The following is a 27,579-nucleotide window of genomic DNA, read 5'->3' as shown; positions in this document are numbered from 1 at the left end:
CCTCACTTCATGTATTAGAAGCCTCTATAAAACACAGTCATCACCACCAACTATCCTTAAATATTGATAGAGAGGATATGCAGTCCACATATATACAGTCCTATGAAAAAGTTTGGGCACCCCTATTAATCTTAATCATTTTTAGTTCTAAATATTTTGGTGTTTGCAACAGCCATTTCAGTTTCATATATCTAATAACTGATGGACACAGTAATATTTCAGGATTGAAATGAGGTTTATTGTACTAACAGAAAATGTGCAATATGCATTAAACCAAAATTTGACCGGTGCAAAAATATGGGCACCTCAACAGAAAAGTGACATTAATATTTAGTACATCCTCCTTTTGCAAAGATAACAGCCTCTAGTCGCTTCCTGTAGCTTTTAATCAGTTCCTGGATCCTGGATGAAGGTATTTTGGACCATTTCTTTCTACAAAACAATTCAAGTTCAGTTAAGTTTGATGGTCGCCGAACATGGACAGCCCGCTCTCAAATGATCTGAAAACAAAGATTGTTCAACATAGTTGTTCAGGGGAAGGATACAAAACGTTGTCTCAGAGATTTAACCTGTCAGTTTCCACTGTGAGGAACATAGTAAGGAAATGGAAGACCACAGGGACAGTTCTTGTTAAGCCCAGAAGTGGCAGGCCAAGAAAAATATCAGAAAGGCAGAGAAGAAGAATAGTGAGAACAGTCAAGGACAATCCACAGACCACCTCCAAAGAGCTGCAGCATCATCTTGCTGCAGATGGTGTCACTGTGCATCGGTCAACTATACAGCGCACTTTGCACAAATAGAAGCTGTATGGGGGAGTGATGAGAAAGAAGCCGTTTCTGCACGTACGCCACAAATAGAGTTGCCTGAGGTATGAAAAAGCACATTTGGACAAGGCAGCTTCATTTTGGAAACAAAAATTGAGTTGTTTGGTTATAAAAAAAGGCGTTATGCATGGTGTCCAAAAAGAAACAGCATTCCAAGAAAAACACATGCTACCCACTGTAAAATTTGGTGGAGGTTCCATCATGCTTTGGGGCTGTGTGGCCAATGCCGGCATCGGGAATCTTGTTAAAGTTGAGAGTCGCATGGATTCCACTCAGTATCAGCAGATTCTTGAGAATAGTGTTCAAGAATCAGTGACGAAGTTGAAGTTACGCCGGGGATGGATATTTCAGCAAGACAATGATCCAAAACACCGCTCCAAATCCTCAGGCATTCATGCAGAGGAACAATTACAATGTTCTGGAATGGCCATCCCAGTCCCCAGACCTGAATATCATTGAACATCTGTGGGATGATTTGAAGCGGGCTGTCCATGCTCGGCGACCATCTAACTTAACTGAACTTGAATTGTTTGTCCAAAATACCTTTATCCAGGATCCAGGAACTGATTAAAAGCTACAGGAAGCGACTAGAGGCTGTTATCTTTGCAAAAGGAGGATGTACTAAATATTAATGTCACTTTTCTGTTGAGGTGCCCATACTTTTGCACCGGTCAAATTTTGGTTTAATGCATATTGCGCATTTTCTGTTAGTACAATAAACCTCATTTCAATCCTGAAATATTACTGTGTCCATCAGTTATTAGATATATCAAACTGAAATGGCTGTTATAAACACCAAAATATTTAGAACTAAAAATGATTAAGATTAATAGGGGTGCCCAAACTTTTTCATAGAACTGTATATAAAGCAAGAAGAGGAATGGCACACATAGTGACCCGGGTGCAGCTAATTGCATGTGTCCAAAACCCTGAGCACTCCTGGTGGTCACTGGTTGCAGGATGTTGTGGGTTAAATGGAAGAATCACCAGAATATTGTGATCATTAATAGAGATGAGCGAACAGTGTTCTATCGAACACATGTTCGATCGGATATCAGGGTGTTCGCCATGTTCGAATCGAATCGAACACCACGTGGTAAAGTGCGCCAAAATTCGATTCCCCTCCCACCTTCCCTGGCGCCTTTTTTGCACCAATAACAGCGCAGGGGAGGTGGGACAGGAACTACGACACTGGGGGCATTGAAAAAAATTGGAAAAAGTCATTGGCTGCCGAAATCAGGTGACCTCCATTTTAGACGAATAGTGGATTTCAAATCCGGGTCATATGAGAATGTGAACTTTGTGACTATGAGACAGGGATAGCTGTACAGGCAGGGATAGCTAGGGATAACCTTTATTTAGGGGGGAATGTTATTAAAAATAACTTTTTGGGGCTCTATCGGGTGTGTAATTGTGATTTTTGTGAGATAAACTTTTTCCCATAGGGATGCATTGGCCAGCGCTGATTGGCCGAATTCCGTACTCTGGCCAATCAGTGCTGGCCAATGCATTCTATTAGCTTGATGAAGCAGAGTGTGCACAAGGGTTCAAGCGCACCCTCGGCTCTGATGTAGCAGAGCCGAGGCTGCACAAGGGTTCAAGCGCACCCTCGGCTCTGATGTAGGAGAGCCGAGGGTGCACTTGAACCCTTGTGCACCCTCAGCTCTGCTACATCAGAGCCGAGGGTGCGCTTGAACCCTTGTGCACACTCTGCTTCATCAAGCTAATAGAATGCATTGGCCAGCGCTGATTGGCCAATGTATTCTATTAGCCTGATGAAGTAGAGCTGAATGTGTGTGCTAAGCACACACATTCAGCTCTACTTCATCGGGCTAATAGAATGCATTGGCCAGCGCTGATTGGCCAGAGTACGGAACTCGACCAATCAGCGCTGGCTCTGCTGGAGGAGGCGGAGTCTAAGATCGCTCCACACCAGTCTCCATTCAGGTCCGACCTTAGACTCCGCCTCCTCCGGCAGAGCCAGCGCTGATTGGCCGAAGGCTGGCCAATGCATTCCTATGCGAATGCAGAGACTTAGCAGTGCTGAGTCAGTTTTGCTCAACTACACATCTGATGCACACTCGGCACTGCTACATCAGATGTAGAAATCTGATGTAGCAGAGCCGAGGGTGCACTAGAACCCCTGTGCAAACTCAGTTCACGCTAATAGAATGCATTGGCCAGCGCTGATTGGCCAATGCATTCTATTAGCCCGATGAAGTAGAGCTGAATGTGTGTGCTAAGCACACACATTCAGCACTGCTTCATCACGCCAATACAATGCATTAGCCAGTGCTGATTGGCCAGAGTACGGAATTCGGCCAATCAGCGCTGGCTCTGCTGGAGGAGGCGGAGTCTAAGGTCGGACCTGAATGGAGACTGGTGTGGAGCGATCTTAGACTCCGCCTCCTCCAGCAGAGCCAGCGCTGATTGGTCGAGTTCCGTACTCTGGCCAATCAGCGCTGGCCAATGCATTCTATTAGCCCGATGAAGTAGAGCTGAATGTGTGTGCTTAGCACACACATTCAGCTCTACTTCATCAGGCTAATAGAATACATTGGCCAATCAGCGCTGGCCAATGCATTCTATTAGCTTGATGAAGCAGAGTGTGCACAAGGGTTCAAGCGCACCCTCGGCTCTGATGTAGCAGAGCTGAGGGTGCACAAGGGTTCAAGTGCACCCTCGGCTCTCCTACATCAGAGCCGAGGGTGCGCTTGAACCCTTGTGCAGCCTCGGCTCTGCTACATCAGAGCCGAGGGTGCGCTTGAACCCTTGTGCACACTCTGCTTCATCAAGCTAATAGAATGCATTGGCCAGCGCTGATTGGCCAATGCATTCTATTAGCCCGATGAAGTAGAGCTGAATGTGTGTGCTAAGCACACACATTCAGCACTGCTTCATCACGCCAATACAATGCATTAGCCAGTGCTGATTGGCCAGAGTACGGAATTCGGCCAATCAGCGCTGGCTCTGCTGGAGGAGGCGGAGTCTAAGATCGCTCCACACCAGTCTCCATTCAGGTCCGACCTTAGACTCCGCCTCCTCCAGCAGAGCCAGCGCTGATTGGCCGAATTCCGTACTCTGGCCAATCAGCACTGGCTAATGCATTGTATTGGCTTGATGAAGCAGTGCTGAATGTGTGTGCTTAGCACACACATTCAGCTCTACTTCATCGGGCTAATAGAATGCATTGGCCAATCAGCGCTGGCCAATGCATTCTATTAGCGTGAACTGAGTTTGCACAGGGGTTCTAGTGCACCCTCGGCTCTGCTACATCAGATTGCTACATCTGATGTAGCAGTGCCGAGTGTACATCAGATGTGTAGTTGAGCAAAACTGACTCAGCACTGCTAAGTCTGCATTCGCATAGGAATGCATTGGCCAGCCTTCGGCCAATCAGCGCTGGCTCTGCCGGAGGAGGCGGAGTCTAAGGTCGGACCTGAATGGAGACTGGTGTGGAGCGATCTTAGACTCCGCCTCCTCCAGCAGAGCCAGCGCTGATTGGCCGAATTTCGTACTCTGGCCAATCAGCACTGGCTAATGCATTGTATTGGCTTGATGAAGCAGTGCTGAATGTGTGTGCTTAGCACACACATTCAGCTCTACTTCATCGGGCTAATAGAATGCATTGGCCAGCGCTGATTGGCCGAATTCCGTACTCTGGCCAATCAGCACTGGCTAATGCATTGTATTGGCTTGATGAAGCAGTGCTGAATGTGTGTGCTTAGCACACACATTCAGCTCTACTTCATCGGGCTAATAGAATGCATTGGCCAGCGCTGATTGGCCGAATTCCGTACTCTGGCCAATCAGCACTGGCTAATGCATTGTATTGGCTTGATGAAGCAGTGCTGAATGTGTGTGCTTAGCACACACATTCAGCTCTACTTCATCGGGCTAATAGAATGCATTGGCCAATCAGCGCTGGCCAATGCATTCTATTAGCGTGAACTGAGTTTGCACAGGGGTTCTAGTGCACCCTCGGCTCTGCTACATCAGATTGCTACATCTGATGTAGCAGTGCCGAGTGTACATCAGATGTGTAGTTGAGCAAAACTGACTCAGCACTGCTAAGTCTGCATTCGCATAGGAATGCATTGGCCAGCCTTCGGCCAATCAGCGCTGGCTCTGCCGGAGGAGGCGGAGTCTAAGGTCGGACCTGAATGGAGACTGGTGTGGAGCGATCTTAGACTCCGCCTCCTCCAGCAGAGCCAGCGCTGATTGGTCGAGTTCCGTACTCTGGCCAATCAGCACTGGCCAATGCATTTCTATGGGGAAAAGTTAGCTTGCGAAAATCGCAAACTGACAGGGATTTCCATGAAATAAAGTGACTTTTATGCCCCCAGACATGCTTCCCCTGCTGTCCCAGTGTCATTCCAGGGTGTTGGTATCATTTCCTGGGGTGTCATAGTGGACTTGGTGACCCTCCAGACACGAATTTGGGTTTCCCCCTTAACGAGTTTATGTTCCCCATAGACTATAATGGGGTTCGAAACCCATTCGAACACTCGAACAGTGAGCGGCTGTTCGAATCGAATTTCGAACCTCGAACATTTTAGTGTTCGCTCATCTCTAATCATTAACCATCATACATAGGTGGGGTTTTAGTTGCATGTGGCCTAGCCGCAGCGCATCCGCCATGTATGCCGTTTCCCACATATGATGTCACATTGACCTAGGTCATTTATAAATTATTGTATGCTTTATGACATCACTTGAATTGTTTGGCATATACCACACCTAAAAATATATTTTAGAGCTCTTTGAATTTTGCAGAGAGGCAACTGAAACATGTAGGAGCTCAAGAAAAATAATATAAACTTTTACCAGCAGGTGTCACTAGCTGATCACATTATGACACCCTACATTTCAGAACTAAGTGCAAAAGATTAAGGCTAGCCTCGTATCAGAAAGGAAGAAAATCTGTTTCACTGTTTTGTTAATAAATCTGTCTTGGTATATGTGATTTATAGAATATACAGTCCTATGAAAAAGTTTGGGCACCCCTATTAATCTTAATCATTTTTAGTTCTAAATATTTTGGTATTTGCAACAGCCATTTCAGTTTGATATATCTAATAACTGATGGACACAGTAATATTTCAGGATTGAAATGAGGTTTATTGTACTAACAGAAAATGCGCAATATGCATTAAACCAAAATTTGACCGGTGCAAAAGTATGGGCACCTCAACAGAAAAGTGACATTAATATTTAGTACATCCTCCTTTTGCAAAGATAACAGCCTCTAGTCGCTTCCTGTAGCTTTTAATCAGTTCCTGGATCCTGGATAAAGGTATTTTGGACAAACAATTCAAGTTCAGTTAAGTTAGATGGTCGCCGAGCATGGACAGCCCGCTTCAAATCATCCCACAGATGTTCAATGATATTCAGGTCTGGGGACTGGGATGGCCATTCCAGAACATTGTAATTGTTCCTCTGCATGAATGCCTGAGGATTTGGAGCGGTGTTTTGGATCATTGTCTTGCTGAAATATCCATCCCCGGCGTAACTTCAACTTCGTCACTGATTCTTGAACATTATTCTCAAGAATCTGCTGATACTGAGTGGAATCCATGCGACCCTCAACTTTAACAAGATTCCCGATGCCGGCATTGGCCACACAGCCCCAAAGCATGATGGAACCTCCACCAAATTTTACAGTGGGTAGCATGTGTTTTTCTTGGAATGCTGTTTCTTTTTGGACGCCATGCATAACGCCTTTTTTTATAACCAAACAACTCAATTTTTGTTTCCAAAATGAAGCTGCCTTGTCCAAATGTGCTTTTTCATACCTCAGGCAACTCTATTTGTGGTGTACGTGCAGAAACGGCTTCTTTCTCATCACTCTCCCATACAGCTTCTATTTGTGCAAAGTGCGCTGTATAGTTGACCGATGCACAGTGACACCATCTGCAGCAAGATGATGCTGCAGCTCTTTGGAGGTGGTCTGTGGATTGTCCTTGACTGTTCTCACCATTCTTCTTCTCTGCCTTTCTGATATTTTTCTTGGCCTGCCACTTCTGGGCTTAACAAGAACTGTCCCTGTGGTCTTCCATTTCCTTACTATGTTCCTCACAGTGGAAACTGACAGGTTAAATCTCTGAGACAGCTTTTTGTATCCTTCCCCTGAACAACTATGTTGAACAATCTTTGTTTTCAGATCATTTGAGAGTTGTTTTGAGTAGCCCATGATGCCACTCTTCAGAGGAGATTCAAATAGTAGAACAACTTGCAATTGGCCACCTTAAATACCTTTTCTCATGATTGGATACACCTGGCTATGAAGTTCAAAGCTCACTGAGGTTACAAAACCAATTTTGTGCTTCAGTAAGTCAGTAAAAAGTAGTTAGGAGTATTCAAATCAATAAAATGATAAGGGTGCCCATACTTTTGCACCGGTCAAATTTTGGTTTAATGCATATTGCGCATTTTCTGTTAGTACAATAAACCTCATTTCAATCCTGAAATATTACTGTGTCCATCAGTTATTAGATATATCAAACTGAAATGGCTGTTGCAAACACCAAAATATTTAGAACTAAAAATGATTAAGATTAATAGGGGTGCCCAAACTTTTTCATAGGACTGTATATATATATATATATAAAATATGTACTGATGATTGTAAGTATAGCACATAATTCAACATTGTTGGTAATATTGTACATTATATGTGGCCTCAGAATGAAGGCGCAGTATAATTTTGTCAACAGGTTTACATGAATACAATTTTAGACTATACTATAATCTGTATGGCCTTATGCTCACGACCGTGTTGTCTTTATATGGACCTAATGTGCCCAATGTGTCCCTTCAAGGGGCTTATTCAAATGACACTTAGTAAAAGATGTGTGATGGTCATTTTTTGAAGGTCGTCACACAGCCATTTTAAAACCTATGAATGTCTATGGGTCTATTGACATTTCTATTTTTAGGTCTGTAAAACCAAACAAAGATAGAGCATGTCAGTTTTTCTGACGGCTGTAAAAATAAGGTCCATGTGATAGATCCATAGACATTCATGAATCTTAAAATGACCATTGTGTGCATAAGGCTGGATCAGTATGAAGAAAGTACAGTATGTATTACAAAGTGTTTGGCTCAACTGTCTATGTAGATGCAAGTACGGGGCAGTAATAACATCTCTGACAGTAGCCCACAATGGGTGCACATTCCTAATATGATAGGCAGGTAATATTTATATCATTTCTTGTACAACCACTGTACCTTTAACTCTTAGTTATATGTGTTAATATAGTGAGTCTCCAGACTACACAAGCTCAGCCAGGCTATTCACAGAACATCTGGTGTCAGCCATCCATAAAACTTCATTAGATTGCTATGTTTTGAACCTTAGCTTCAGCGACTGTACTTTAGAAGGCAGCACATGTATCCGAAAAGGCTTTCAATTATTTTGTGGCAATCTTAAAATGACTACAGACTACAGTCACAAAATGTTTGTAGTGTTATTATTTAAGGGAAGTTGTCATCAGGTCATGTATTTTGTACATTATGGCTTATATTCAGTGTTTTATCAGTGCTGAATAAACACAACAGCAGTGACAAAATGACTACTAAAGTGCTGGTCAGGAAATGGGGAGGAGTAAACCCCACCCCTGCTTAGGTAGTAGAGCACTTCCTGTTTAGCAGAAATCAGTTGCAGGAGACTGTACTCAAACCTCTGCAGAATAGTTCTATTGGCATGTATAAAACAGGTGAATATGGGGCAAGATATTTTATACAGTAGCTGAATGGTGGATACTTTGGAAAATAGTTTAATGGATAGAAACCTGAACTCTGTTAAAGACAGGGGCGGATCCAGGGTCGGGCAACCGCCCAGGGCCCCGCGGCGTGGCCTAGACCTAACAAAACGCAGGTCGGGTTGGTCAGTTAGAAGTGCGAGGCCCTTAATCTCAACCAGCCCATAAGCAAGCAAAGAGTAAAAGAGACAGAGAAATCTGTTATATTGAAATTTCTCACTCTGAAATTATTGTGTCGGTGTGAAATACTTAAAGAAGTCCACAAAAAATAGGCCGGGCGAGCCAGCTGGGCCCTGCAGTCCGGACCTAACCGAAAAACGCAGATCGGTTAGAAGCGCGACCCCTTAACCAGCCCCATAAGCAAGCAAAGAGTGAATCAATGTGAAATACTTAAATAAAACCACAATCCGGTATTTATTGTTATTTTTTTTGTAGAGCCCTCCTGGGCCTAAAGCGGCTCGAATTGAATACAGAATGGAATATTTTTATTCTATATTCAATTTGAGCCGCAGAGGTCTAAAGAAAGCTGATTCATAAGCGCAGGGACCTTACCCAATTCAAGTAAACCATTGAAAGATAGGTCGGGCTACGTGCTACTGTGCTAGAAATAAAGAAATCGGTCATAAATCAAAAACTGTCAGTCAGTAAGAAACCAAGGATATTGCCTATAATTACTATTATAGCTATATCGATGTTCATAAATGTATTGAATCTTAAGTTTAGTAGATTTGTAACAGGAAGACTCTAAGACAGTATATTATTTAGAACCTGGTTTATCCCGACCTCGTTTATTCGGATCTCCAGATTATCCACATCCACTTACAATAAAAAATATATTTTTTCTGGAAATAAAGTATACTTTTACAGACAATATTATGCACATTTAAACGGCCACGGGTTTTCAATGCTTTGCTAAAATCAATAGTAGGTGTAATCAGATTTTATTAAGGTTTTTGCAATTAAAGAAAACAAACATCCAATGTAACAAAACAGCAGGGAGGGGAAAGCACAATCAGGGAACAAACAATGCAACCATGCAGGGTCGAGGGATAAGGTACAGAACCGGGGAAAAACCCCAGCAGAGAAATCAAGGGCAGAAAAATAAAAAAGGCATCAAATCAGGGGGCAACAAGGGGGGAGGACAGGACAGGGCGAATGTACAGGACACAAAAAAGGGGGGTGGGACAAACAGAAGGTGTAACAGAACCAGAGGGAGGGGAAGGAAAATCAACCAGAGAGCACAACCCAGAGCAGGGTAAACAACAAAGGAAGAAGGGAAATCAGGCAAAAAGGGAGGTGAAATCTGAGGACTCCTGGAACACCACCCATGGCTGCCAGAGGGCGTTAAATTTGGAAGTATCGGGCATATCCTCCACCACAAGAAACTCCATTCTACGGATAAGGAGAAACTCCTGCAGCCATTCCAGGAGGGAGGGAGGGACAGAGCTGCGCCAATGGCGGGGAATGACTGTCCTGGCAGCCGTGAGAAAGTGACGCAGAAGATCACCCTTAACCTTGGAGAGCTTACCGGGGATAAGGGAGAGAAGGGCCAGTTGTGGGGAAGGAGTCAGGGAGTGGCCGGTAACCTTTTCATAAAGCGAGAACACAGCCGACCAAAACGGCTTGATCTCCACACATTCCCACCATACATGAAGGAGAGAACCCTCCGCAGAACCACAGCGCCAACAGCGGTCAGAGACCGACGGATAAATCCTATGGAGGAGGGTAGGGCAGCGATACCATCGGGTCAACAATTTGAAGTTCTTTTCCTGGGCACTACAGGGTAAAGGCAGCTTGTGTGAAAGGAGGAAACAACGGTCCCAATCAGCAGCAGATAGACTAAACCCCAGATCGGACTCTCAAGATCCAACGAAGGGGGGGGCCCGGGGTGGCAGCTTGCAGTAAAATATCGTACAAAAGGGAGAGGGCGTGCGGGGGGGACTCAGCGCCCCTCAGCAAAGTCTCTAAGTCCGTGAGGGGAGGGGAAAGGAAGGATTGTACAGAATACTTGTGCCAAAAGGCAGACAATTGGTGATACTCCAACCAGGAGAGCGCAACGTCCGGACAGGAAGATTGGAAGTGGGCAAAGGGGGGTAGAGAGGGAGAAGAATCGGGGATATCGCCCAGTTTAGTGTCAGCAGTCGCAGACCAAACCAAAAAACGACGGGCGACTACGCCCGGTGGAAACATAGGGTTTTGAAACAGTGGGGTCAGGGGGCCGGGTACCCTAGCCAGAGCAGCAGATTTACACAAAGAGTCCCACACTGAAAGGAAGTGGGAAGCCAACGGAGAAGAGCGGATCGAGACAGGGCGGAAGTGCGAGGGTAACCAGGGGAGAGAAGGAAGGTGGGAAGACGTCAGCTTTGCCTCTAGTGACACCCATTGTTTATCATGGGACCTATAGCGCCAATCAATCAAGCGGAGGAGGACCGCTGCGCGGTAGTAAAGAAGGGGATCCGGCAAGCCAGCGCCCCCAGCAGTTTTGCGCCGAGTAAGTGTCCTAAAGCGAATCCGACTACGGGAAGGGCCCCAGACAAAACGACCGAAAAGGGACCTAAGCGCGGAAAAAAAGCGCCCGGGAACCGAGATCGGGAGAGCCTGAAAGAGGTAGAGGAAACGAGGAACGACATCCATTTTCAGGACATTTATACGGCCGAACCAGGATAGACCAAGGGAGCCGTAGGAGCTCAAATCGGAGGTAGTCCTCTCTAAGAGGGGGAAATAATTGAGATCTACCAGATCCTTAGGGTCGGGGGCGACCCGGATCCCCAGGTATTTAATGGAGCGGGATTGCCAACGAAAAGGAAATTGGGCGGCCAGACCGGCGACTTCGGAAGGCGGGAGAGAGACATTAAGGGCCTCGCTCTTGGTAAGGTTAACTTTGAAGTTGGAGACCTCCCCGAAGCGACGGAATTCATCAAGGATAGCAGGGAAAGAGAGGTTGGGTTGGGCAACATAGAGCAATAGATCATCTGCGTACAGAGTGGCCTTAACCTGGGTGCCATCAACCGAAAATCCCGTGATGTCCGAGCGAGAGCGTATAGCCACAGCCAAGTGCTCCATCACAAGAGCGTAGAGAAGGGTAGAGAGGGGGCAGCCCTGACGGGTGCCACTGCGGACCAGAAAAGGCTCCGAGATGATACCGTTCGCACGCACCCGGGCAGAGGAATCCCCATATAGCGAAAGTACCCTGTGAAGGAACACCTGCCCGACACCAACCTGCTCCAGGGACGCCCTCAAAAAAACCCCAGTGGACCCGGTTGAACGCTTTTTCGGCGTCGACAGAGAGAAGGCAGAGTGGGAAGCAGCGCGCACGAGCCGCGTTCAGAACTAGGAGGGTTTTGCCTATATTATCCCGCGCCTCCCGCCCGGGTATGAAGCCCACCTGGTCAGTGTGAATGATACGGGGCATGAGAGGGGCTAAAATCAATAATAAAAGTAAAACGTACAGATTCTTCTGTGCGTACACTGTATTGTCCTGCAGCTGTAGCTCTAGCTGTGGTACTGTATGTAGACGAGGGATGAGTGTGTCAGTGCTGAGTCTGGCGGAAGGAAGTTAAGTCAAACGCAGTTGGTCAAACACAGCTAACTAGTTAAAAAAAGCCTCAAAAACGCATTAGGGCTAATTTTTTCAAAAAAAACCTTGGGGGGGGGGACGACCCCCAGACCCCCTCAGTAAGTAGGGCCCCGCCAATGTCAATTGCCCAGGGCCCCGCAAAGCCTGGATCTGCCACTGGTTAATGAGGTTCTATCTAATACAACCATCTTAAAAAAGTGACACTAGCTGCTATCACCTCAAAGCAACATCATTTCACATACTTCAGTCATTGCAAGGGATATGTATTTACATGGTCATCCACTTAAAGGGAAACAGTCACATGAGATATGCTATTCTTTCTGTAGGCAGGATACTATAGGGCAGAAGGAGCTGGACACAGTTTTGTGTGAAAGCATTTACTCATACGGCATTTCGGCTTGCTCAATCCTCCTGAGCTCTGCTTGAGGAGAACTCTGTTAATTTCTGGCTACATTCATAGCTCTCGTTGTTTTAGAATTTTGTGACAAATTAGATTTTCTTTTTCCTGGCATGTGTCTCAGCACTGGAGCAGATCATATAATATGAAAATTATTGTGCACAATGGACTCAGTGTTATCTATGTGTTTACATAGAGAGATAACAGACCTGGCTTTATCAGCAAAGTACAATTAGCTAATAGTCCTGACAGCAACAGCAGTTTAATATAGTATATGAACATAAATTCATAACAGTCGTGAAGCCATGTCACTTAGCGGGATAAAAGGTAGCCTGTGTGTTAGGTCGAGGTTACAAACTATCTATGTGCCAAATCCAAATCCGTTCAGCCGTTCTTGCGTGATTGAGTAACAAACATCCAAACTTTCACATTTATAATAGTATAATTTATGATAGTATAATTTATAATAGTATATAGGTTTTCTCTGATGAATGTGCAGCATTTGCTATTCTGTGAGAGACACTTGATGTTTATAGAGCATGCGCTAGTCCAGTCACAATAAGATGATCTCTGCTGGGCAAACACCCTACAAGAGCCCTCTACAACTGTATCCCCCTCCATAAACATCAATTGAGTATTTTGTTGTCATGATTTCTTTGCGTTTTCGCAACTAGGAGCCCTTGCCTGAAACAGTTTTTTTTATGTGTTAAACACCCTTATTTCTCAAAGTATTGATCATGTGACATTGCATGTGCCGCAGTCAGCAGAAAAAGTATTACTTTCCCTGGATATATATTGTAAGTAACTAATATTTTGCATAGTGCACCTTTAAAATAAAAAACAATTTTCAGATTTGCTGTTCTTGTGCCACATATTGCATCCTTTATCCTTAAACATAGAGCTGGAGCAGATTGTCTTTCTATGATAACATGCCATAAGCAGGAGGCAGAATCCAATATTCCCATTTAAATACCATCTCATTGATATATCTTTGCTAATCTTATTCATTACATTAGCATAGGGAATACTTTAAGATTTATTCCAAGCAATTTTCCCAATATACTGTGTATAAAGCACATCCTTTTTTTAATTCTGTGTATAAAATATTTATCATATGTCGCAGTCGTCTCCTGGCGCAGTATTTGCAGATTCATTTCCATTTATTCTGAGCACATGGCGCATTGGAAAGACATGCGAGCCATTACAGCTGCAGTAGATGATTAGCGGCTTTTGTTTTGCAGCTGAAACTAGAATTGTAGGAAGTCAGAGCAGTTTATAGTTAGAAAGTGCATTATATTGTATAATTTACCTGTAGTATAGACATAAGCCACTGGCTGACTGGCATAGGCTTAATAAATATGCAACTATACCTCACGCTGCTGGAAACTGGCAGTGACAAACTGGGGTCAAAAATTTCACAAAAATATCTGGGATTCATTTACATCTAGCTGCATGAATGTCCCTGAGACATGTCAGTAGATAGTTCTGCAGGGGGTCTGTACACTGAGATCCCCAGTGGTCTCTAGAGTAGAAGCGCACTTTATACTTCTATAGCCTTTAGTACATACATTACAATACCATTGAAGGAACTGCAGTCAGCACATAGTAATTTGGAGATTTCAGAAATTTCCGAGCTGTAAGCTGAAGGGACACAGTTTTTGACTACTGCTTACTTCTTTATTGTAATGATCTCGAGGAATCCCAGCTCCTATCATCCCCCACAGATAGTCTTTGTACAAGTCTCAAAGGAAGATAAAAGTCGTACTCTGAGAAAAGCAACACCATAGACTACAATCATTAAAATACATACAATATAGCAAAGGGTTTTCTGTGCCATGATAAGGATGACCAATCCTTGGGAAAGATCATAATTAACAGATGGGCGGGGGTATGATACTCGTCCCTTGGCCCATCCGTTGATTTATCCCAGAAAATGGGTGAGGACCCTTTCTACTTCTCAGGCAAGGGATGTCACACTCATTGGTCAGATGTCTTTTTTGCAACTCAGTCCCATTCAAGTAAATAGGATTGAGCTGCAGCACCAAGTGAAGCCACTATACAGTGGATGGCGCTGTGCCTAACATACAGTGTAGAGGCTGCAGTGGTTTTCCATATGCTACAGTCTCTTTAAACAGCTGATCAGCATTTGTGCTATGTGCAAGACCCCCACCAATCTGGTATGGAAAAATCAAGATGTAAATCATAAGGTAGAGTTACGTCTTAGGAAAAGGGTTATTAATTAGAGATGAGCGAGTAGATATTCGATCAAATACTACGGTATTCAAAATATTCGTACTCGATCGAATACTACTAGCTATTCGCAGTAAATATTCAATTCAGAGCCAGCATTGATTGGCCGAATGATATGCAGTATATCAACACTGGTTCTACAGCAGGCTCGTCCTTGCTAGGAGCAGGCAGCTTGTTGTTACGAGGGAGCTGACTTTTTCTCATAGGAATGAATTGACCAGCATTGATTGGCCAGTGTACAGCATTCGGCCAATTAACGCTGGTTCTGCCGGAGGCTCGTCTGTGAGGAGGCGGAGTCTAAAATCGGACCACAGCAGTTCACAGTATAGGTGAGAAGTTGTGAATTAGTGGTCCAGTCGCCTTGATGAATTATAACAATGGAGGTCCCCTGTACCCGCATCAGAATGAAGCATCTTTTAGTTGCACTACTGTTCCATTCAGCTCTGTATGACTGCAGGAGATAAAGGAGCATTGCACTCATCTTTGTAATCCCCCCAAAATCTATGAGCATCAGTGCACCAGCATGGCAGTCACTCTTTAGGTGGTAGTACAAGGGTCCTTTGTTCACATGGTAGTTCCCCTGCAGTTTGACTCTGACCAATCCTTAACCATTTGTGGGCAAACCACTTTAAGGGTGCATTCACACTGAGTAAACGCTAGCTTATTTTGTAGAGTAAAATTACACTTGTAAATTTTGCTATCCCATTGACTTCAATGATATTTTTTTACAAGTGTAAAAATACGCCTGTAAAAAATATGCCTGTAAAAAATACGCCTGTAAAAATACGCCTGTAAAATGTCATTGAAGTCAATGGGATAGCAAAATTTACAAGTGTAATTTTACTCTACAAAATAAGCTAGCGTTTACTCAGTGTGAATGCACCCTAAGACAGAGCCGGCACGCACACTCAGGCTCAATTCTCCCTGAGTTGGCTAGAGAATATTTTTCCCTTTTTACCAGAGAGTAAAGTACCCCATGAGCATTTTTTCCCATAGACTATAATGGGATTCGATGTTCGATCGAGTAGTCGAATATTGAGGCTCTACTCGAAACGAATATCGTATCTCGAATATTTCACTGTTCGCTCATCTCTATTATTAATATATAAGCAGGCTCTTATGCTAGGTTAACACTTGCGCTGGGCTTTCCTTCGTTTGGATAGCAGTTACCCACGGATACCCATGGACTGCATAGACTCTAATAGGGTTCACTGGGTTTCTGCTGTTTTTTATGCTGAAACCAGCTAAGAGAAAAGACCTCCGTGCAGGATATTTCTTTCTGTCCATTTTGGCGATTTTTTGTGGCAAACTCTCCAACGGATGTGAACTTAGCTTGAGTCTTTGGTCTATAATCAGATTTATTGTATCATATTATTTAATTCATGAGGAAGAAATAACGTGAGCCAAGGCTAGGAACCTTGTACCTGCTAGTTTGGCTTAGAACAGTTTTATCAAAATCCACCTTACAAATAGGTGGTCATTTTGTTTTATGCACCACTTTGGTCTATGGTAGGACTACCCATCCAAAAGTCCTCCCACAGTCAGTTTACCTTGTGGTAGAGGGGATGTGCTATGTTCAATATAAAACAAGGAGTGATGCAAAGATAGCATGAAAAAGAGTTACTATAGACTAGAAATTCTTCTTTTATTGCTATGCACTTTTCTAAAATTAATATTTGTAAGTATTTCTACCACTATCTTTAGTAATGATTCTACTATTGAAGTGATTGGTTCCATATTCTGGCCCCTTGTTAGTCAGTATTTCAAGGATTACAGATATGCCAGGATTTGAAGATTTAGATTCAGATATGTCACGGTCTCCACTGTGGGAGTATCATTCTAACATTGATAATACTTAAGAATTAATGGAGATGAGGTATAGTGCGGTGACGGTTCTGGAGGGTAACATCTGACAGATAGATGATGAATGTTGCACTCCAGCTTTAGAGCGGGGATCAATTGAAAAGAGATTATGTCAGTCTGAGAGAAGGCTACACACACTCAAGCCAAAATTCTTGGCAGATGGCATGCTAAAATACTCATTCTCAGACCCATGTACATAAAATGACAAATAGCTGTCATTGTCCCCCATTGCTCTGTATGGTAAAATATTTGCAGAACTTTTCATACAGTATAAATGAAATATAGCCATATCTTTTGTCATTGCCATATATTGTACACATCATTAATAAAATAACTAGATGTGTATTTCTATCAATCATAGTGACTACATGACCTCTTCTTTGTAAGGTTCTGCATTGTATTTCATTCCATCAGCAATGCATTTCAGTGAGGCTAATATCAGACTCATTTTAGAGTCTGTCTTTCTTCTTAGAGTATGTCTCACTGGGGCTAAACTAAAGCTGAAATATATTAGATTTACATAAAAAACTACAAATCATGGTAGTTATTCACAAAGCGATGCACTATCAAAAAAAATAATCTGTTGCAGTTTAATGGGAAAACCCTCTTAGGCTAAGGCTTCATGTAACAAAACACAGCAAAAAATGTTGCAGAAAAAAACATGGCGGAAACGTTCTCTTACCACGGAACAATATGATACCACATTAAATACCTCATTCATACATTTTTGCAATGTCCGTCACACGTCCATTTCTAGAACACATTCACTCCAACATGTTTTTTTTTGATGGACCAGTTCTTCATCCGCCAAAGAAACTGACGTGTCAATTTAAAACAGATCAGTGGGATAGGTAAAAAAAAAACAAACAAAAAAAAAACAACAAACAATGAAAGTTAAAAACTGATGCAAAAAAGATGACCCAGCCACCGAAAATGGGAACACAGAATGAAACGAATGCAAAACAGCCATAAAAAATGTATATTAATGTCCATTTTTAACAGACATTACATGTACAAGAGGCCTGGGATTCTCTAATTCAATCGAGATTTCATGCTTGCATTTTAAGGATGGGGCCCCACGTTGCAACATTGTATAGTACCTGAATAGTGGATGGGATTCTGGCTAATCCCATTCACATATTGCAGAAAAATATCTGCAGCAGAAATGCTGTGATTTCAAACACCATTGCGTCTGACATTGGGGATGGGTTACGTTTGGGAAGCACCTCTATTGTATCAAAATATTCCAATACTAGCCTCTGCCCGCAACTTCGTCTGTGTGTTGTTGGTGTCTATGATCCGCCTATATTCAGAAAATTGCTGCCGTCGATGGTTCACCTGCTCCAACATTTCGGCAGTTCTCAAGTTGTCAGCTGCCACTGAACTTGTTCCTCGCACCATGCCTGTGATTGTTCCAGCATCTCAGCAGCTGGCTGGGACACCATATAATGAGCATATTGTTGGCGTCGATGATCCGCCTACTCCGGTGTTTCGGCAGCTCTCATGCTGGCCTACTGCTGAACTTGTTCCTCGCACTACGCCTGTGATTGTTCCGGCATTTCAGCAGCTGGCTGGGACGCCATATAATGAGTGTGTTGTTGGCATCTATGATCCGCCTGCTCCGGCTGCTCTAAGAGTTGCTTGACGCCTAGCTTTCTCAATCCTCCTCAGCTCCGCTTGAGGAGAAGTCCGTGACTTCTGGCTACCTTCATAGCTCTCATTGTTTTAGAATTTTGCGACAAATTAGATTTTCTTTTTCCCGGCATGCTTAAAATTGTCAAACTGCCAATTTGGATTAAAGGTGTTTTCCCATCCAGTGTGTCAGCAACTGTCTGGAGCAGATCAGATAATATGCAAATGCCTGTACACAATGGACTCGATGTTAGCTGTGTGTTTACATACAGAGATAACAGACCTGGCTTTATCAGCAATCTCCAATTAACTGAAATAATGCTGCTGCCAAGAGCAGTTTAATATAGTATATTAACATAATATTGAACATTGAATACTGAACATAAATAATTAACAGTTGTAAAGCCATGCCATTTCCCAGGATAAAATGTAGCCTATGTGCTAATCGAGGTAACAAACTATGTATGTGGCAAATTTCATCCAAATCCATTCAGCCATTTTTGCGTGAAAGAGTAACAAACACACAAACTTTCACATTAATAATATTAGTAGGATGGCAGTATCTAGCAAATATTTTTTGGCCAAGCCCAGTTCTTTACACCGTTTAACCCCTTAAAGGCTGAGCCAATTTTCATTTTTGTGCATTTGTTTTTATCTCATCACCTTCCAAGAGTCATAATTTTCTCTTTGAGTCACGTGTTGGCTTATTGTTTGCGGGACAAATTGCACTTTGGAATGGCACCACCGCAGTTTTTTCCTCAGTGCTTTTTGGCTCTGCTGGCTACATGGGGCCTTAGCCTAATACATTTTATCAATATAACTACAGTTGAGGTTTAATCATATAGCGTATTGCTGTGCATGTATATCTGCCGATTCATTTATCCATTTTCTAAATATTCAAAAACTAAACTGAGTTTTGTCTAAATGCAGGACGGAAACTATTGATCTGTTAAACTTTCTGTCTGGATACACTGTCTCCCCACCTTTCACCCAGAGACTTTAATCTTGGACTTTGTCATTTTAAAACTAAATCTGGTAGATGCAAATTTGAAGAGCTGTTCAACTAATTGTTCCATTAAGGTGATTTAGTCTGCAGATTTCTGTCTAATGAAAGTGTATTCCCCAGGCTTCATTTCATAGAAGATGATTAAGACAACCAGATACAACAGAGTACCGTGCAAGAGATGGAACGTATTACTGGAAACCATCTCACACAACGAAACCACTGGGACCACGGTACATGATAAGGGGGTGGAGGGTCTTCATGTTTGTAAAAGCCTCAGTCATCACATGCTATTATAGGGACAACAGCTATATAATATATAACTATATAATTTTCCTGAAAATGAACATATTTACTAAGCTCAATGGGATAGATTTATTAATCCATGCTATTTTTAATACAGTATAAATTAAACTCAGTGTCTAAACATTTGCCAAATTAATCAATGTATGATAAACATTAGGGTCGATTTATGAATCAAAATAAGCAACTATTCTGGTGTAATTTGTGCCAAAAACTAAGACCAGGGCCCATGTGGTGTAAACACCACAGGAAAAATTGCAGTGTTTTACAGTCAGGGCAAAGTGGATGGGATTTTAGCATTTCTCATGCCCACCTTGCGGTAAAAGCTGTGCTGCGGACATGCCGCAATTTCTAAAACGGCATGTTTTTGGAAATCGCAGCATGTCATTTGTACTTACAGAAATGTCTAGTTTCCTCATAGGTATAATTGAAACAAAGTCTGCAGAGGAAACCTCTGCAAACTTTTTGTCTAAAGCGCTGCATGAAGAACCGCGATGTGTTGCCACTGCAGTTTTTCCTGCAGTGCTTTTTTGCTGCGGGACGCCATGTGGGGCCTTAGCCTAACATGCTGTGTGCCATATTTATTCAGTGTTTTAAAAAAGAAACATGTTCTGTCTGGAAAAGGTGTGGCATCATAGGAAAGGAGGGGTGGCCTAAGATGTGACATCATATGCCAAATTGCGCCCAAAATTTTTCTTTGCAATAGATTGTTTTGGTTTTAAATGAACACACCAGCATAAATTGATATAAATTGTGGTTCGTGACATTGGAAGTAATCCAAAATATTACATTAAGTCAGTATAAAATGTGGGAGAAAACCGTACGTCAACAGCAGCTGCAGTGAGGACCCAAACAGACAGGGACACAAAGTCTGCTGAAAACAGGTTTTGGCCTGTTCCATTTATTAAGAAAACAGCAATATAAAATAAACTGTATTTCAGGTACAAAAGGAAAACAAAATCTTACTCATCCAAGCTTTAAACAAAACACAACTAACGCTAGGTTCACACTAGTGTTCAGCTTTTCCGTTCTTTGCATCATTATGCATCGCAACACTGGCCTGGATCAGGTGACGTCTGGACCAACATTGAAGTGATCTACAGGGAGTGTGCCAGAGCCCAGGAGAGGTAAGTAACAGTGTTTTTATGTTTGTATCCTCCCCTGGATATCCAATCATTATACTCTGAGTATAATAATTGTTCATCGGTGGTCCACAATTGGGCATAACAGTGTGTTAAGGGTCCACTATGGGCATAATACTGTGTGCAGGGGCTACTATGGGGCATAATAATGTGTGCAGGGGCCACAATTGCACATAATAGTGTGAGTGTAGGGGCCACTATGGGGCATAGTAGTGTGTGTAGGAATGCGGTTTGTGCGGGAGGGGGGCTGGGGTGTTCCCAAATCAAATGTTCGCCTTGGGGCCCCGTCATTCCTAGTTACGCCACTGTGCCTCTCCCTCCATGTAAAGCAGTCCAGTGCAAATTTACTTAAGCATAAGGCCTTACGCAGTGAATTGCTGCTAAAAAAACGCTGCGAAAAAACCAAGGTGGAATTGCATCACATTTTTTTCCTGTTTTTTCCACAGTGTTTTTCACAAAGTCTGCAGAGATTTCCTATTCAAACTTTCTGCTTCTATTATACCTTTACAGAAAACACCATCATTTCTATAGTATAACTGATATTCCAGGGCCACTTTCAGGCCTGAATGCGTCCCCTCACCTGTGGGACCGAGACAGAATGACACACTAGCATTCAATGACTAAGAGGTGTGTCCCGATACTTTTCTCCAAATGGTGTAGATATAATTTTCATTAAGGTAAAGTTCACACTAATGTTACAGTCCATTGCTATGAACCATCAAAGGATCCGAGTAATGGACAGTAAAACCACGAGAATGCTTGATACAAAGAGAACACTAATGTAGCTGCAGCACATGTAACTTTCTGTCCATTGAAATTGGACAGAAAGGACCTGCTTTCTGTTTTTGTGACTGATAACTAACAGAAAGGATTTCATTTACTTCAATCTTCAGTTTTACAGTCTTGTTTCGGTCCTCTGACACATCAAGACATTGGCAGAGATTTACTAACTGTGTAAATTTAGACAGGCAGTCTAGAAATTACCAGAGTATCACAATCAGTGGCGTAACTACCGCCGTAGCAGCAGAGGCAGCTGCCACAGGGCCCAGCACGTCAGGGAGCCCGGGCCCCTGACATGTCAATTTGAAAAAAAAAATATTTTTTTTCTACCTCAGAAAGCTCGGCCCCCCTCCTCTCTGGTGGGGGGAGGGGGGAGGGGGGGTCCGGTCTTACTGGCGGTACCGTGAGTGACCTATTTTGTTAGCTTTTGTGAGGTGTTCGCTTTCCACCCCGCGCAGGCCTGAACAAGACCTTACACAATGTCTCCTCCCTCAAGGCAGGACTGCTGAGCACTTGTGAAGACAGGAGCGCTCAGCGCTGGTGAAGACAGCGCTTTACGCTTGCTGTGTGGTGGTGACGGTGTCCATGTTGTCCATACTGGTATGGTGAACATGGATCTCAGATTTTCCTCAACACACATGGTCCCCCATTATCTGATGCTGAAGCTGTACATGGTGTCCTCCCGATATATAGGGAAAAGTACATATCGGAATACACCATGTGCAGCTTCAGCATCAGATAATGGCTGCTTGTAATCCATTCACTTATCTATGAAGTCTCGTCCCTGCTGCCCGGACTTACCCCCTCCCCCTCCTTCTCACAGAGAGTCGTCTCTCACATCGGAACGTGTCTGCTGCGATGCTTCACTCTTCTGGAAAATGTGAGTGTATTCTTTTGGTAAAATATGTATGTTTAATATGTATATATGTGTACATTTGTGTAAAGTCTGTGTCTTGTATATTGTGTGAGTACTGTATGTTTGTTTACAGGTATGTATATACAGTATACTATAATAATGTGTATGTGTGAGTGTACGTATATATGTGTGTATATATATTCATATAAGTATATAAGACATATATGGTATATGAATATATATAAATATATATGTGTGAGTACAGTAGCGTACCTACCGGGGTAGCAGGGGTAGCAGCTGCCTTAGGGCCCGGTACATTAGGGGCCTGGCGACAGCCGTAACCCCTGTGGGTTTTTTTTCTTAATAGGCCATTACCGGCTGGAGTTACACCAGCCGATAATGGGCCCTATTTACTTACCAATCCTGGCAGGGGCCGCGGGCCCCACAAGAACTATTATACTCGGGGGTCTTTTCAGACCTCCAAGTATAATGATCGGACGCTGGGGAGAGGTAAGAGAACAAAATAAACACTGTTACTTACCTCTCCACGCTTCCTACAGGCATCAGGCCTAGTTGTCCAACGTCACATGATCAGGTCATGTGACATCTGTACGTCATTAAAGATTGCCGACATCACCGAGAATTGCAGGGGAGCTGGAGATAGGTAAGTAACAGTGTTTTTTTTTTTTAATGTTTGTATCCCCCCGGGTCTCCAATTATTATCCTCTGGGATGTGAAAAGACCCCAGAGTATAATAATTGTTCATGGGTGTTCATTATGGGGCATAATACTGTGTACAGGGGCCAGTATGGGGCATAATAGTATGCACAGGGGCCACTATGGGGCATAATACTGTGGACAGGGGTCACTATGGGGAATAATACTGTGTACAGGGGCTACAATGGGGAATAATACTGTGTACAGGGGCCACTATGGGGCATAATAGTATGCGCAGGGGCCACTATGGGGCATAATAGTATGTGCAGGGGCCACTATGGGGCATAATAGTATGTGCAGGGGCCACTATGGGGCATAATAGAGAGCGCAGGAATGCGGCGGGGGGTCGGACGGTCAAGGTAGTCGGTGTCGGTCAGGAAGGGGGGGCCCATGTCAAAAGTTCGCCACGGGGCTCCGCCATTCCTAGTTACGCCACTGATCACAATGGCTGATTCTGGATGATAAATTTTGTGTATCTGTAGTCGGTCTAGTCTAAGTTTTTAGTTGGTTTACTTTCAGCCAGAATTGTATGACAGAAGTACCCATGAACACCATAGTGCATGTTGTCCAGAGAGATTTTCTGATTCTGAGATATTGTGATCATGGGAAATGTTCCTATTATGACCTCACAACCTTTGACTGGCGTCACTATCGTAGCTATTGTCACCACATAAGTTAACCAACTACAGTTGCTCAGAAGAGCTGAAGATCAAGTATGACGTGTGGGAAAAAAACCTGAGAAAATACTCCGCATTCTTTGTATTTGGCTTCTCATAACTTCCTCATTTCTAAACCCTTTTTATTTTTCCCTTTCACATCATCTATCATCTGCTAGGATTTATGCGTGTATTGATTCTGTCATATCTGTCACTATTTCTTTAGACGCATATATTATGTTTCCATTCTTGACGTTACCAATTCAATAATATGTCCAATATATAATTTCATGCTCAATAACCTCAGATGTATAGTGTGTCCATATACTTGTAGATTCAGAATGAGCTGTACATTTTGTATTACAATTTCAGATGTATTACATATACATATATATAGAATAATATTATACGTCAGATAGTTGTGGACACCCCTTCAATTAGCAGGGTTGGCCGTTACAACTAACAGATGCATATATTCAGGGACATAGACTTATAGTACTCACTATATACACATCAACCATAGTACGACAACACAGGCAAATATCTGTTGTGCTAGAACGTCCCTGGTCAACTGTAATTGCCATTCTAATGATGGATTAGCATCAGCTATGATGTTTGCTGACACAAGTTCACAAAGAGGGGCTGCACATAACACTCCATAACAGTCACCTGTACTATGTTCTTAGCTGCCTGGAAGTAACATCAGCTCAAGCAAGTGGCACACAAGCCTTAGCTCATCCACAATGCCAAGCACTCGTCTGCAAGGTTTAAGGATTTACAGCATACTGCCACTTGATGTAGTAAATATTCTCTGGCATGATGAACCTGCAATACGGGTATGTTGTATGTCAGGAGATTTCATCTGCCAGGGCTGCCCAAAATCATAATGCTGATATAAAAGTTTTACAGTTTGATGCAGCAGATACAATGGGCTGGGATGGTCCAGTAGCCTCCAGTACTGATGGCTGGTTTTGTAATAGTAGTCGCATTCATTATTATGATGACACCACTCTTTGGTGCAATATGGTCACAAATCAGTGCTTTGTGAATATTTAACCCCTTCAGGATGCAGCCTAAAACCGATTATGATAGAGCCTCATTTTTCAAATATGACATGAGCATTAGTTTTCCTCTTTTCTCAGCAGGATCAACCAGGTATGTAGCAAAGGCAGACCCGGGGGAGCTGGTCAGACCCCAGGCTGCCCAAAATAGGTACTGGCACTCCCCAAACTCGCCACAGGGGAGCTGATGGGGAATACAAAAATCATGGAAACCTCTTAGATGCCGTGGTCATATTAGACCGGGATCTAAAAGGTAAAACTGAAAACTGGTGTACAATACACATTTCACATCAAGAGACTCAATTCTACAAGAATCCTGATAAAACAACCGACCCATGGACGTAAAACAGGATTGTATCAGTTTTTCACAACGTTCATATGCATGTAGCCTCAGGGTCTCTTCACATGGTCAGTTACAGTCTGAAAAGTATGGTATATCGGCCATATTTCACAGACTGTATTCTGTCTAATGATCCTGATGCCGTAAGCCCCTATCTGACTGTGGGACTACAATCCTCTACTGTAATCATGACGGGACAGTAATTCAACAGGAAAGTAGTGACTCCTGCCATCATAGATACCATCATGATATCACAGCATGTAACAGACTAGAGAATGAAGTGCTTTCAATATTGCAAAGGTCCCTTCATCGTTTACTGTAATTTATGTGCCACATAATAATTGGTTCGTCAGTTTTAGTGTGGCAGAACTTCACGGGCCCATTACCCAGATTAAAGAGGAAAGCTGGCTGCAGTCTATGCCCATGATAGCAAACCTAGGACACACATCACAGGTTACAAACCAAGACATAAGTAGCTGCTGATAATTTTTATTCACCTGTCCATGCTCCTGTCCTGGCTGCCCTCTGCTACCTCATCTAGGCCAGCATAGCATTGACGTCATGATACTGAAGAACACAGGGACGCTATGTACATGCATCCTAGAAGTAGCAGCGGAGGGCGGCCAGGACTGGAGTGTGTCAAGGTTAGTAAAAAGTATAGGCCATTACTCTGTGTGGGGGTGGGGAATAAAAGGGGATCATATACTAAGGGGGCGCTTTGAAAAAGGGTCATATACTGTGTGGGGGTATAAAAGGGGGTCATTAACTGTGTGGGAGCCATAACTAGGGGGATGTGACCGTGATTTGATGGGACCGTGTGGGCTGTAAAAAAAATTGTCAGATACTAAACTAAAAAAGGGTCATATGTTGTGGGGAACATAAGTCTTATACTGTGAAAATGGCATAAGAAAGGGATCATATACTGTGGTGGGCAAAAAATAGAGGCATAGATCTTTTTGAGAAGCTAAAAAAAGAAGATTCATATACTGTGTGGGGGCTAAAAAAAGGAGGTCATATACCATGCAATTGACTGGAAAAAGAGGGCTATATACTGCAAGATTGGCCAGAAAAAGGGGGGCATATACGATGTGATGGGCCAGACTTGTAAAAAAAAAAAAAAAAGCTAGACTTTTTTTTTTTCCACACGTTTTAACACACAAAGCTCAAATGGTTAGCTATCACTGGTCTAGGCCTTCATGCCCAATATTTATGGCCGGCCTCATTACTGCTCTTGCACTGATATAATTTCCACAGCATGTTCTACAATTGAGTAGACAGCCTTGCCCCAGAAGAGTGAGCATATAGAAGCTTCTTTATTAGTATGGCTCAGGAACAGGGGTCAGTAAATCTTTCCAGCCTTATTACAAAGAAGGCAAGTTTATCTGCCATACTATACTTTGCACAAGCAGTTGCTGTGTCCTGTGCATCCTCCGCTCTGACTATTTCCATAGTCCATTAGAGGTTTCCACCTGGAGCAGCAGAGTCCTCTGCCAGGTAGATATGATTTTGGTGCTGACAATTGCTCACTCCTCCTCTAGAATGATAAGTACAATATGCACACATGGATGTAATATATTTACATATAGACAGATAAAGATAATAAAAGTTAATGATAACATAACAGTTTCCAGATCAACAAGATCACACGGGGATGCTTTTCACAACAACATTATTTTGTAGCAATGTGACTTGTAATCCACACCGAGTGTTTCACTTACCTGGGACCTTCCATATTTGACATTGCCGGTGCATAGTATCCTTTCTAGTTCAAACACCTCCTCATATGTTTATAAGGTAAGTTCATCTAAAATTAAAAAATGTTTTAGGTGAGTATAACAATATATGAAATTATTCATACAACTATTCCTTTGTTTCTGGCAGAACAATTGTCAAATATTTATGTAGCAGAGTTAACACGAACTTCTGTAATTTCTACAGTTTTCAATTAATTTTCATTGGTGTTTTTGTCTTCTATGACAGGGGACGGCAACCCCCAGAACACTTCCCTGGCACGGCAGCCCAAGTCCCTGCAGTTTCAAGACTTCAGACACCGCAAAACTCAGGATAGGTCTGTTTTGAGGCCCAGGCTCACTGCATGGTATTATTAGGTCTGTGGAGGCACGGGTGGCACAGATATCATTCATCTGTTGTCCATGCTGGTCAGTCAACTTAGCAATTATGAGGATCCTTGTGCCTGTAGGGAAATGAATTACCAATGGATTTGGGGCCCCGTGACAGAAAGCTGGGTTTCCATTTTAGGTCATGGATCTTTCAGCAGTATAATAACCCCAAACACACTTTAAAAAGCACCCAGAAAGGGATGGAAACAAAGCACTGGTGAGTTGTGAAGTGACCAGCAATGAGTCTGTATCTAAATCCCATTGAACACCTGTGGAGAGATCTTAAAATTGCTGT

General features: G+C 43.0%; 1 protein-coding gene across 2 annotated transcripts in view; it reads right to left on the bottom strand.

The window, feature by feature from the left end:
• Window positions 1-27,579, bottom strand: part of HS3ST5 (heparan sulfate-glucosamine 3-sulfotransferase 5) — a 242,889-nt gene that overhangs the window by 5,356 nt on the left and 209,954 nt on the right. The window contains exon 5 of one of the 2 annotated variants that reach the window (XM_075268103.1): window positions 26,883-26,968. The exons of the other annotated variant lie outside the window; for it this stretch is intronic. The gene's annotated coding sequence lies outside the window, so the exon portion shown is untranslated. The remainder of the gene's footprint in view (window positions 1-26,882; window positions 26,969-27,579) is intronic. 2 annotated transcript variants of the gene reach the window in all.

Source organism: Leptodactylus fuscus, chromosome 3 (assembly GCF_031893055.1).
Source record: "Leptodactylus fuscus isolate aLepFus1 chromosome 3, aLepFus1.hap2, whole genome shotgun sequence".
In the NCBI taxonomy this organism is placed as follows: Eukaryota; Metazoa; Chordata; class Amphibia; order Anura; family Leptodactylidae; genus Leptodactylus; species Leptodactylus fuscus.
Note: the sequence above shows the minus strand (reverse complement) of the source record. Positions and strands in the feature narration are given on the sequence as shown.